The sequence below is a fragment of the Anticarsia gemmatalis genome, chromosome 6 (genome assembly GCF_050436995.1).
Source record: "Anticarsia gemmatalis isolate Benzon Research Colony breed Stoneville strain chromosome 6, ilAntGemm2 primary, whole genome shotgun sequence".
Classification (NCBI taxonomy): domain Eukaryota; kingdom Metazoa; phylum Arthropoda; class Insecta; order Lepidoptera; family Erebidae; genus Anticarsia; species Anticarsia gemmatalis.
This window is the reverse complement of record NC_134750.1, coordinates 2,800,755-2,815,593: the sequence shown is the minus strand read 5'-3', so window position 1 is coordinate 2,815,593 and position 14,839 is coordinate 2,800,755. Positions and strand designations below refer to the sequence as shown.

General features: G+C 33.2%; 1 protein-coding gene across 2 annotated transcripts in view; it reads left to right on the top strand.

Moving 5' to 3' along the window:
- The window catches only part of tok (tolloid-like protein 1 tolkin), an 81,264-nt gene that overhangs the window by 27,291 nt on the left and 39,134 nt on the right, over positions 1–14,839 (top strand). The gene's annotated exons all lie outside the window — the stretch shown is intronic.

The following is a 14,839-nucleotide window of genomic DNA, read 5'->3' as shown; positions in this document are numbered from 1 at the left end:
ATTGTTGATAGCATAGTGTAATGGGAGACATAGGTAAACCAATGGCTGGATGTGGTTGGGCTCTATTCAACCATGGCTCTTAGTTATGTATTTGATTTCAACGCAGAATAATGGTATTTGATGGATAGTTTAATGTACAAATTGTTGATATTCGTGTGATTGAACTTTGTGCTTCAAAGCTAAACTGTCGATAGTAGATAGTAGTATGAAATCTTGCGACTAAGCAGTGTGGAAGATGGAAAAATAAACCTATTTTTCTAAAAGAAAACATGTACGAGAGTTATGAGTTAAAATATGCTGAATCACTATAAATCAAGAATCACTCCAATGATATAACGGTATGTTAATCCCGAAAACCTTGAGAGCATCCACTTACAAAGATAAAAGATCGAACTCCGAGAGAAATTTCAGGGTTAAAAGGCGGACGGCTAAGCCTGATTGGTGCGGGCCATTTGTTAACCCTTCCCTACTGACCCGGAGTGCATGATAAACGGCGAAACTTAACACTCCATTTAAATTTAACTGCCGGCCTTCTTACGAGTTCATAAGTTAATACAAATTACCGCCGTATTTAACGTTGATAAATTAATTAGTCAGTCGGAGAACATTTCTTTTTTATCAACTATCTATACAATAGGTACTGTAGAACGGTTTCCTATGCTCGGCGCTATCAAAAGGCCTTCGAATTAAGTATGAGATGATATTTTTTATTAAAGCAAATACACGTCACTAACATTACTTGACTATAAAGTGCCCATATATATAGTACTGTACGTAAAACCCCCACATTTTTATAATAAAACATATGTTATCTGCCTGTTATTGTTAATAGACTTGTTTGTGCAAGATAAATTACGTTTATTACATCAACACTAGTGTTGTTGCATCAGAGTTATATACAGATTCCCAACGCATTATAGTCTTCTTTAAGAACCCTTTTTAATAGCATTGGGCAGAATTTAGGCAGCTCTAATGATGGTTAATAAAGTTGGTCTCTGAGGGTGAGAACACAAAGTGTTTAGCTAGATGTTATGATGGCCCATAAAGTAGGACTTTGATAGATTAGTGTGAGAAGTAATAGAACGAAGTCTGTGGCACGGTGGGCACGTAATAGGATAGCTAAGTTAGTAGGGAAGACCTGAGCGAGAGTAGCGCAGGACAGATATATGCTTAGTAAAAAAGAGGCTTTCACCCTTCAGCAAGTAGAGAAACGAAATAATGCTCAACCAGCTAAATTCAACGTCTAAAACATAGGCCTCTTTAATAATATGCTAATAATAATATGTTGTTTCAGTCAAACTTTCAATATTTGCTCACCTCGTCATTGTTTTATGACCTTTTCGTATTACAGCTACTGCTGATCCATAAAAAAATAATATAAAAGAGCAGCATAATTATATTATATTAAATGCGTAATGTTCTTGTTAACATAACAATATTATGCGTGCTCTCATTATAATATCAAAGATCCACGCTAATGCGGAGTTTTTATAATACTTTATTCAAGGTTCATTACTGATAATATAAACATATAATATGTGAAGATAATGATGGATTCTTTTAATAATGACATTGATGTTGGAGCATTGACCTCTTTAAGACTTAGATAGCGAAGAAACTTTATACTTTAACAGACGTTTTTTAATATTACGTGAATGCCTTTATTAATACCGAAGAATATAATTAAGAAAATCTTTATAAAGGTAAAATATTATTGAAATTCGAAACATTTTTGTAATATTCTAATGTTTTGCGACAGTAACAAAGCAAAAATGTATATTGTTGTTCTTCTTTCTTCGTTGTTAAATTATTATAAGAGGTATCTCTTCAATAATACTTTTATGTCTTTAATTGACACAATACATTTTTCAAAATACAGCACTTTTCGCGTTATCGTTACCTTAGTAACACACTTAACATTTAATTTTTAAAATCCTCTACAAATTTCTGGCTTACATTACGTCACCGACACACATTCACTCGACATCCTGCGCCCCTCACAGCCACGCTAGGAAAAACAGGTCACACCTTCAACGCAATTAATTACTGCAACGACCAATTTACAAGCAAATTATTGCAACACACCTCTAATATTTCATCCCTTCAAAGGGATGCCCAAGAACCACGCCGCTCACTTTGTTTGTACCTAAAAATTATGGCCGAAATATTTCTCCGAAAAACCCTTTTTAATGAAATTACAAAGCTCTGTTCGTGTGTGTATGTTTTTTTTATATATTTCGATCTATTCGTATGCTGTTTAATCTGTGACACTTGATAAGGGTTGGCCAGAATTATATTTTGTATGTTGAATTGTGTGTAGTTGTAGTGTAGGTATTTTTAATGTCCTAAAATTGCTATGAACTTAGTTCGTAGCAACATATTTTGGTATTAAATTATATAATTATAATAATAATTCACCTAAGGAAGTAATTAGTGTCATTAAGGACCATTTTTATTTTTAGTAATAAAATAAGCATTTGTTTCAAATTTCTATTCATATGTCGTAGTAATTTTTATCATAATTTGTTCAGTGAAACAGAAAAATATACAATATTACCTAAGGCATCTAAATGAGACCATTATATTATTATTTATATACTAAAGAAAGTAAAATATATCTAAAGCTAGAGCATTACTTTTCATTCTACCTATTACTCTGAATAATTAGCATACACGTAACATAAGGTCAGTTACATAAAAGCCTAAAAGGCATACTTGGAAAGTTTATCTCGCAAAGAATTTATAAGAACAAAGTGACGGTGACGCGAAGTGAAAAAACGTCACGAATTATGAACCAAAGATTTACGTAGAGCTTATATACTTAACATTGAATAAATCACCATGAGAACGCGGTTTTCCTTTCATATGGGTAATGGGACTCTTCCTTACAAAGTTTTTTGAAGGACAAGGTCGGAGATCGTGTTTGCAGATTTGTGTCGTCAGATGATAGGACCAGCGATGCTGCCGTACTTTACTTAATATGTCTATTTAATACATATACTGTAGTAGTACTATACAACTGGATTATAGGAGAAAACTAGGCTTTTACCCAAACCTACCTTTATATTATGTAGTTGTACCGAACTTTACTAAAATTTGATAAATGTTTATCGTTTAATGTTTTGAAAGGATGATCAGATTTGAACTAAAAGTATAGTATCTTATCTTTCGGTAGACTGGTAGAAAATTTGAGGGTATCTCAAACTTTACTTTTCTGTCAATAAGTAAACATACTTTTACCATGTTACTACACAAACTATTAAAGTAAACTATATATTTATGATTGAATTAACTCAAACAGTGTATAGAATGATGCAATGTAAATATTTTCGGTTCATTAACTCGCATTTCTGGCGCGATAATGCGTTCGATCGCATACCGTTTGACTTTAATATGTTAGCACAAACTGATTAACTGCCGCATTTAGGAAGCTATAGCGAAAACCATGAGTATATATAAGATAAGTTATAAGTAAATATTTATGTTTTATTAAGATGCAGGTCAAAATTTGATTTTTGGGTCTGACAACATAATAATACGAGTATATGGGATTTACTATTAGAATATAAATATTAGAAAATGCTCAGTAGGAGCTCAAAATATTACTTGTTCTTCTCAATATTACATATACTTACTTTCTATTATATGGGACCAAGGCACAAACAATGAGACGTAGTAATATGCCTTTGCGTACTAATATAATATACTAACAAGAAACAAAATAACTATCACTGACATACAACATTCATTGTAACTTATTTTATTATCATGTTGCGTTAATCAGTCTAGCCTTTCTTCCAACTATGTTCTACCAAATAGTTACCGACTGTTGAACACAAATAACTGCCTATAAATAGTTTAATGCTATTTAACACTAACAGTGTATCATTTATAAAGGTGTACAAAAATATCGTTTTACAAATAGAATGTCCAAAACAGGGTTTATTGAAAAACCCGCATCGCAAAATAAAACTGTTGACTCTCCGGACATTTTTGTCGCTGTGTAACTAAACTATGGTATATCGGGTGTCAAAGGTATTTTGTTAGTGAAATATTGAGAGGCGCTGAATTTTGACGCGACGCTAAATGTTACGTTTTTGTACTCTATTACGGATTTTTGGAGTAATTGAAATTGTTAGTTGTTGTGACAGTGTGAAAATAACATTACTTCATCATATCACGCCTGTTATACCCGCTGGTTTAGGTAGAGGTGTATGGCAAACTCCCACGGTCCGCCATCAACAATATCAGTCCTATGTAACTAAAAAAGGTAACTAAAATACGGGCTATGATTAAAATTAAATATAAATTAGAAAAGACAAATAGCACTTTGCTCAATCTTGGAGTAAAACCCGATACCGCGCCACATACGGAGTCACATTATAACATAACTATAATAATTCTGTTATTCCCGTTTTCCATATATCTTTTTTCACTTGTGGTCCACTGGTAAAAAAGTAATTATGCCGTATAAGTATGGCTGACGACGGGTTGTTTAATGGCTTAATACAACATTGCAAGTATTCAGTTGGTAAGAAGATTCACGTCATTACTTGTATGTTTGTAACATTTGTCTTCAACACAAGATTATTGTTTTATGTTAGTCAAACGCGAATAAATGTACTTATCTATTAAAATCTTGAAGGTGACTAGAACACCTTTTACCGAAAAACTATTCTTAACAACAACTTTAACAAACAAACGAAGGAGCAGACGTTATTTGTCTAGCACTATCAGACCCGTCTAGCTGTCTGGACGTCCTCCAGCCACCATTATGTAATACATCTGAAACGGATACTTGAACAAAGATCTCCACGTACTCCACCAGAAGTCTGTTGACACACTCGAATCACAACTAACTTACAAATTTACAGGCAAAAATGAACCTTAACACAATGTACTAGAGTTCTACTTTACTGCAAATTCAAACAAAGCGTGGTGTTCGAATCACCACTGCTTTTAATCGCTACAGTAAGGGATATTATACTTTATGTCGAAGTAATAAGAGTGATTTTATTATAATTTGGTGGTACAAAGACACAAAGACATCGAATGTGGACATGGCTACGCAAAGCTGTACCTCATTTATCGATATTGTATCTACCTTTGGATGGGCGATCGTACGGATGGTCAATATGCTTTAGACAAGTAGAGATGTACTGCACCCGATGTTATGACGATTCTTGCCTCCAAAGATCTGTGCCTACCATCGCGAGTTCTATATCAACCAGAAAAATTTACTGATCTAATATAAGTGTAGTTGTTTTGGGTCTGATGGTATACAGTTAGTCCATTGAAATGTTACAATTTGAGGGCCGAATATTGCATTTCTTAGAGGACGCAATTTTATTTTTGGAACATGTAGAGGGGGTCAATAGAAGCTTAACTTAAAGTTTGTGGGGTTGCCACTCTTGTCCCCCGGCCGCCATCTTGGAAAAGGGGGTGGAAACACTTTTTTCGCTATATCTCAGAAACTACGCGTCTTACAATAAAACTGTAGAAGCATAATTTGTAGCAAATTATTTTGCCTACAAATATGTTTAATAACTTTTGCCCTAAATTAACAATTAAAGAAGTTATAAGCAAAAAAGTGAAATTATTTTAACAAAAAATTTCTTTCCGAATCCGGTCTACTTTGGAGCGCTGTTACTGAGTTTTTTATTAATGAAATTGAAAAAAAATATATGGACTAATTTTCCTCGAAAAATACTCTACAAGATTGGTCTGAGGTAATTTTTTTTGTATATATACATATCAGCTTTAGCCTTTTTTCCAAACTATGTTGGAGTCGGCTTCCAGTCTCACCAGATGCAGCTGAATACCAGTGTTTTACACGGAGCGACTGCCTATCTGACCTCCACAACTCAGTTACCTGGGATATAAAACGATACCCTTCGTTAAGACTGGTTGTCAGACTTTCAAGCTTCTGACTAATGTTAACGACTGTCAAGGATCTCCGAAAATGACAGCCGGGATCCACAATTTAACGTGCGTTTCGAAACAAGGAGGAATTTGATATGTGTAAGATGGTCACCCATCCACAGTACAACCTCGGCAAGCGTGGCTTAACCTCAGATATCGATCCGCGCGACGGTTGTTAAAAAAAGTTAAAGAGCAATAAAGAAATTTTTTATACAAAAAATTGCACTTTTTTGCTTATAACTTCTTTAATTGTTAATTTAGGGCAAAAAGTTTTTAAACATATTTGTAGGTAAAATAATTTGCTACAAATTATGCCTTTACAGTTTTATTGAAAGACGCATAGTTTCCGAGATATAGCGAAAAAAGTGATTCCACCCCCTTTTTCAAGATGGCGGCCAGGGGACAAGAGTGGCGACCCCACAAATTTCAAGTTAAGCTTCTATTGACCCCCCCTACATATTCCAAAAATAAAATTGCGTCCTCTAAGAAATGTAAAATTCATGTAACATTTCAATGGACTAAGTAGGTATCCGTTATTTTGTAGTTTTGTTAAAGTCAACACGGCATAACGCGAACATTAAAATTTAATACGTTATTATTTATTTGAAAAAAAATATACGAATAGGGTGTAGTGATCTGGAAATGATAGATTATTTTTAATATTTTTTCGTGTAGCGACAGTTGTTTCTCACATAATTGTTTTAAGTTCTTCGCGTGAATTGTGTTCGTGATTTGTGTGTTGGCCCTCGAGGCACAGGACTGTGTACTAGTGCGAGTTTCTTTTAAATAGAAAAAGTTTTTATCTTTGTTCAAGCCTGTGTAGGCTGTAAATATAGAAGTCTATAAAACACGAGACAATGTACTTATAGATAGCATCTTATTAAAATAAATTATTAAATTAATCAGCATTTATTGTAAGCAGTAAAAGAAACGGTGAAGGAAAACATCGTGAGGAAACCACGCCTAAAATTTGTTTAACACATTTATTGAGGGCATGCAGAGTCCCCGACCCGCACTTGGCCAGCGTGGTGGACTCAAGGCCTAACCCCTCCCTCATTACGGGAGGAAACCCTTGCCTAGCAGTGGGACATTAATGGGTTAAATAACTGTTTGATTAACTGTATTTCCAAGTCTTTCTTATTCTCAATAGTGCTTTTTAGCTTGTACATGTTACCCGGAAACATACTAAGATTATCGCAATATTACAATTATCATCTAAACGCAACTTAATAGCAATCAGATTACTAAATTACTCCAACGTGTAATTTATACGAGAAATCCTGATGTAACCTCAAATCAATATCATGTTTCGTAATAAGGCCCATTAAAGGCAATTTGAAATCAATAGAGTATAAAACGTATATTGAAAGATAAACGAGTGACATTTATTAAAAACGAAACACGACGATGTCAAGCGAAAAAGTATGTTACGTTTCATTTCATTTATTTATTGATAGCTTATGTTCATACTTACGTTTATATTTGCTTTGGATATTACTCGGAAAAAAAGATATAAATAAATATTTTTGTTGGAACGTAATTTTTTACCTTTATTTTAGTTGAACCTGGAACATTTACATATTGCTAGAAATGGTATCTCCTATTAATTGGCCTAACTTTACACAAAAATACAAGAAAAGCTATTTGAAGTCAAAAAAAATACACAACAACTTAAAGCTATTAAAAAAACACAAGCCACATCATTAAGCAACAATTTGGCTAAAAGTAAACAATTTTGTTTATCGATAGTCTACATCCCTATTGTCGGATCGTAGCCGCACATTTTACGATCAGCACAGTCCGGCGCGCCACTAATGTCCGCGACTGTCCCTCCATCTATTGTGGGAATGTGCTTACGCCTGCCTTCCTATAGCCAGATATATTAACCACTTTAACACATTCTTGTCTATTGGTATGATTTTTTGCCTCATTCTGCTTTAAGCTACGTGCTGCGGCAACATCCTTGCAGCTGTTTTAAAATTCGAAAGGAAAGTTACCTATTATACTATTTAATTTCTATTCAATCTTGTTGCCATTTTATTCTTACCAGTTTGCCTAATGCTTTCGCGACTACTACACTTTTGATTTTCACTATCGGATTTGATAAGTGCATCACGATATTAAGAATATGAGATTAAGGTAAAGTTAGGTACAAAGCTAGGTAAAATGGGGAACTCGTAACCTCACACTAGCGGTATTACTATTAAAGAGGTTTTATCAGATTAGGCTCCTAAATTCAAAACACTTCCAAGGGTTTCAATCGCAAGGCTTACTTAATTTTATTTATCATTTGTGACTGAACTAAAATACTAACACCCATAATGTGTATCGGCTGTGTGAATTAGTAAGGAACGCAGACTAGGATTGCAAAACAATTCAGGAATTCGGCAATTCAGTGTCAAATGTTCAGCCCGTGTTACATAATATATTGCGGGCTATAATTTACATACAAGCATTAGTGTAGCTATTGTGTTTGTGTGTAATTATGCGACAAAATATCATCGATGAAAATCTTTGAGGATTCTCTGTGATCCCTTATGATCTGTGATTTACTATGATGAGATCAAGATAGGTCAATGGATTATTAGTTACACCAATATTATTGTAAATGGCTACAGGAAAATATGACCGCACGGAAAAGTGTTGATAAGAATTGCTCTTCCGACAATAGTCATTAAAATGTATCAATATAATTGTGTATTTCAAAACACATCGACACTATTAATTTTCCTCCCACTTCCTACTTCATACAAAACAAATCAAGTACCTGTAGACTGTATTAACAATCAATCGTAGGCACGCCTCTATTCATCAATACGAGCCGTGATGCATTGCAGATGTGCACTTACACACCACGCGTACACTGAACAAAGACACCGTAGTTCCTATGAATGAACATTGAAGAATGTTTGTACACGGTATGAAAAGATCTGCTTGAAGCGTATGAGCGCAGTGCGGGTTGTTTATTTCTAGTGCGAAGTAAAAGTGACGGTGTAAATACTGACTTTTCTTTTATTTACATACAATACCTAGTTTATTTTCTTCTTTATTCATCTTTACTGCTGGATGCTTTTATGGATCGTGGTCAACCAAGTGTTGTTCTCGCTGACTGAGCTCAACTTGCAAGGTTTTTTTATAATAATCATTGATTATTCGAGCTCTCCGAAGCACCTCTACAACGCAATTAATATAATATACTTAGTAGAGGGTCTCTTTACCAAGTATATGAGTCCTAATCTATATAGTCCAAAGGCATTTGACGTTTTCCGTACTTATAAATTGCGAATTTTCTGACACAAAATCTTACAAAAGCACTTTATCAATAACATTCGAAACAAGTATAAATTACCGAATATAGGATCTGAAACCCGATTGGTATCTATGTGCTGAACCAAACAATTTTTCTCTCTTTTCCACTTTATTACTGAGTACAAAAAGTACACGTGTAATATTTTTACATTTTATTCATCGAACAGTGAATGTTAGGTGCGGTCGGGTCGATGTACTTCAATCGTAAAATAGCCATTATTGTGCTAATAGAAACGACGTAACGCTTTACACTTGAACGACTCTCAATACGATTATATCGAGAGTATACCCACGCGTGTCTGCCCACGCTCCTACTGAATTAGTTTAAGTTTTAAAATGTAATAAGTGTATTAATTTAACTTAATATATATGCTACACGTGCTTTTTTTCCCAAAAAATATGCTACCTTTGTGTTTCCTGGGGTGTTCTGGTCAAGTTTATTTAATAAGCTCTGAGATTGGCTTAAGAAGTAGCTATAAGTGATACATTATATTAAAATACCATTAAAATTTTCACGTTGCATGACTGTTAGTTATCAAATATTTAACAAGGTTAACTGACTGTCACGTTAATGTAGTGCAAACTGTGCTCATAGGTCTAGTAACACTAACTAAATAATAGGTACGTTGTGTTAATCAAAGCAAAAAATAAAATAGCAAAAGAATCTATTTCCACAAAATATATATAAGTAGCTCCTGTAAGTCACTTCCTATTACCTTATCCACCAAATAATACTTGAATGGCAGACATTAATCTATCCTCAATCTAACCAAATTGATTTACGAACTCCATTCGTGAAGGTAAATACATATTAGCACACACCAAAGATAAACCTGCTCAAAATTACTTGTGAATTCGTTAATAATCCAAAACGATTTTGTATAACATTTCATCAATAACGCAGACGCACAGGATGGAATCTGCAACAAACATATGCTAAATCCCTTGTACACTAATCTCTATTCTGACTAACTGCCGGTTCCTGTTCAAAGTCTATTATTACATAGTTATAGTCTGTAATTCTATAGCAAAGAAAGATTACCTAGCCATTATATTATTATGACGAAATCTGTGACGTTAATACAATAAAAAATTGTTGCTTTTAATATAGTTCAATTAGGTATTCACGAACCATTCGCATTTCTTAACGCTACAGATAAGTTATATCATCTGTCCTCACCTTAAATCTTAGTACACATAAAACGGAAAAATATTTTGATCCAACTCGGTATTTATTGGTAAGTTGCGACAAATTGATGACAATTATCGCGTGATCCGGATAAAACCGGATTATCGCGGCATTCGGCGACAATTTTGCGTCAATTATGTCAAATTGACATACTCCGTCATATTAACGGCTTTTGAGGCGTGTGGTATAATTTTGAAATTGACTTTAATGAACGTATGAATAATTATGTGTTTTTCGGCTGTTTTATAACTGTTAATGTTTTCAAACTGTGGTGACTTTTGCTGTTGAGAAAATGGACAGCATCACTTTATTTTTTTGAAGACTAGTTTCCTAGAAATAGTGTTATTTTCTTTTTTATATACGTTTTTATATATATGACAATAAACTCTTTAATCTAATATTAAAAAGAAGTGAACGAAGATTATGCATTTTACCTGGATTCGCATGACGTATTGGCACATGCTACACTGGCCGTAATCAAAAAGTTTGTTTTGTAAAAACTTAATTATTAATACACATATTATACGAGTTAATTATTGTCATACACCTGACATAATATAATACTACTATTAACTCATACTTATAATACTACTTTAGTAGGTAAAGTATAGAGGTAGAAGGATTAACTGAAAGGTTTAAAGTGAATCCTTCATAGCAACAATCTTCAATAACGTCTCCTATTTACGTTCGTATTTTCATTTCTCGCACGTCATTCATTGTGCGCATAGTATAATCAGCATTGAGAGCCGACGCGTGCGAACAATACAGCCGTCTGCACGGCTCGCCTTTGTACCGCACTTGTATACGGATGTGCCTAGATTATGCATAGATTTTGTGTAAAAATAGACTTTACTTGCATTGTAACTGGTATAAAGATAGAATATGTTTTATTTATTTGAAATAAATAGCCTTTCAATGACAGTTTGTTTGAATCTTAATTATCTCGGATTAGAAACTATCCGTTCAAACAGTTGTTTTCAAAGTATTCTCAGATCTTCGTACCTCGGAGATTACCTAGAGGAGTCGGATCTGCGCCTGATCTCTCCCTGGTCATATCAGAATATGTTGCCATTCGGTTATCTGAGTGCGGAAGAAAATGTGTACGTGGGTATTGTGCATACTCTTGTACTATAACTGATTATATTTACTATAAATGATACCCTGCACCGGTATCTAAGTAAATTTATTTACTTGTTCTAGCATCGCACAGATACAGTCATTTTGTATACTCGTGTATCATTAAGTTTAACAAGTAACAGAGTCATTGACCTAACCGGAAAAGAACAAAATTAACTCCAAAAATACGAGAAACCGCTAATAAAAGCCATTTTACACGTGTTTTTCCAAGGCGTTAATTAAATTTTAATTTTTAATTATGTTGACATTACCCTTTATTTGAGCTACGTTTTATGCGGTTAATGTTTCATATCAGAATTGTACAAATAATTTAGACAAACGTATATTATTTATAAACAATTCTTTGATAAAACATGCCTAAGAGTTGTTTACTCATGTTCGTTGGTTTGGTAATGAGTATAAAATGGTCGGAGTTTTTACGCTGTTTGTTTATCGTGTACGTTATAATATAAATATGTTTCGTTTTAATCAAACCAATGTATTTTTTTAGTAGTATATAACCAGATGGAAATGTATGTATGTAAGTTTTTGTCGACTATAAATGTCTAAAACTTACTTACTCTTCGATCTACTTAAAAGAAAAGCTATTGGCGCATTGCCTGTACGAAATCATCATATAGATACTTACTTAAAAATATTTATAAACGGTTGCCTGGAAGAGATTGCCACTGTGCGATAAGGCCGCCAATTGTACTACCATCTTAATTTTATTTTGTTTTTATTTTTATTCATGTCTATTCTTTTTCTTGTATCTTCTTTTTTATTTTATTTATACAAGTACAATAAAGAGTATTTCATTCATTCATTCATTCATATAAACTTTACATATAAGTGTAATATAGTAATGAATAATTACTTTCTTGCAAAATATTAGTGTAATAATATATAATTATTTAATAATGAATCATTAGGTACTTTCTTGCAATATTTTTACATAAATAAAATGTATAGTCCAACTTATCTGTATAAATACTTGCTTCTGTACAGTACCACAAACAGACCAAAGTATCGCAACTAATTTCACAGTTCCCAGTACTGAAATACTCGTATTTCACAACGAAAAATCAACAGTGTTTATATTCCGATGTTCCACTGTTAATTCGTGCGAACACTTTTACAATTTACTACTGAATATATTATTTTATGAATAAAATGAACGAAAGTATCAATTACATACATTTACATAATTATACGTGCTTTTGTATTAAATACTGGATTTACATGGATTCTAAATAAATATGAAAAATATAAATAGATGATGCAATGTTAACTCGTAATGTAGTAAGGACTATTGAGAACATAATAGTTAGATTTGATTTCTACATAGCCTAACATTTTTATGATTAAAATTTTAACTCTAAACGAGAACATTATGGTGGTATGCTACGGAGCCAACAATGGGATTAACCAGTAGGAACCAATGTGATTTTGAAATCATCAGCATTTGATCTCCATTATTAGATAGTTCGTGAAGACCTTTGTCTTAGTTTCTGATTTCATACGGGAACTTATTCATACTGTCATAAGAAAAACCTTATAAAACAAAACGACACAATAACAATTCCCTGAAATCTATAATCTAAAAAACCTCAAACGGATAGTCAATAACACGATGTTTATTCTTTACTCACGCATTTTCATACACGAGGCACAAAAGAAACTCCAATCATACACATCTTTGTGTCGTGAGTGACAAAAACATAACCATTCTACCCTGACCCGTGACATACATCACGCAATACCCTTTTGTTCACGATCCAAATGAAAATGGAAAACGAAGGAGCTCAGCTTACACTGGTCGAGATTACTTCAGCAAAAATATTTTTATACCAAAGCATTCTCTAAATATTTGTTAAGAAAACAGTATAAGGTGTGAACAAAAAGGTTTTTTCGTGAAGTGTGTAAAAACAATCGTGTTTGATAGCAATCTTATATTGAATACACATAGGAGGATACTATTTTCAGAGTGTGTACTTATGATCTCTTTGGTAAATAGAATATTGTTTCGTGATTTGTATCTTATGAAAAATAAGGCTTTTACATATTTGTATTGCTTTTCTGTGTGACTATTTTCTTAAGCTGAAAGTCTTGCCTGCAGCCATTGAGTACTGAGAAATAAACTTCAAACTACGGAAAGGCCCCAATGGACTTACACATCTCGGTAATCGGTACACAGGCCTCGTGAGTAACCATCGGAAACACTACCACTCGGACCAGGCAGTTAAATTGTTACCATATTAGCTGTACAATAATTGTGTATAAATGTTGCCTGAAGCGTACCTTCATTAATTGTTTGATTGTGCATTTCTGTTGATAGTCCTTTGCGGTTAATGATATAATTGTTACTATGTCTATTGTTTGACTGCTATCATAGTGTAAATTATAATTCAAGTAACAATCACTCTGGGATAATCTATAGAATAAGCGGTAATCAAATGCATTTTTGCAATTATCACAAAGAACAAGCAACCGCTTCACAAAAAACAGCTATACAGAATCTATACATTCATATTCCAATAAAAACACCAGTCAAATAAAGTGAAATAAGTATCAACAGTTTGAAAACAAAACTAGTAAAACTAGGAGAGGAAATATAAGAGTATTTCGTAACAAGTTGGAAGTGCATTTACTCAAGTTACATGGCAGTTGGATCCATGCCTGCCGGGTGACTTGAACTTACAGACATAGAGTAATACGGGTAATACTTCTTGCTTGTTTGATAAACGTGTACGAAGTTTTGTTTGATTATTGGTTGTATGAGACGTATATTTTTGTTATATTTTTTTTTTTTAGTATCATCAAAAATATACCTTGTAGATATAATAGAGAAGGAGTTAAAAATATCCATTTATGTTTAACATCTTACAGAACATGAGATTTGGAAATCCTTTGATTCTTTATGTTTCGTATAGATTTTTTAAATTTAACCAATAAAGGGATTTTAATAGACAAATACACAAAAAAAAACTGCCAAACAAGATTTAGTTGATGTAGTTTATGTTCGCCTGGAGCAATAAAATTTATAAAGGAGATGAAAAAAGAAAATTGCAATCAGTCACATTTTGATATCTTACTTTTTGTGTTATGGGGCTACCTATTATACCAGAAACTATGATTAAAACTTTAATAATGTAACCTGTGAACAGGAAGAAGATATAATTTTCATATATCTTGATACCCTGTACCAGTGTCTATATTATACTTATGTAAATAAAAAGCATAAATCGAGGGCACGCACACGGATTCATCTCAAAGCCATTCGCATGTTGTCTGCCGTCTTGA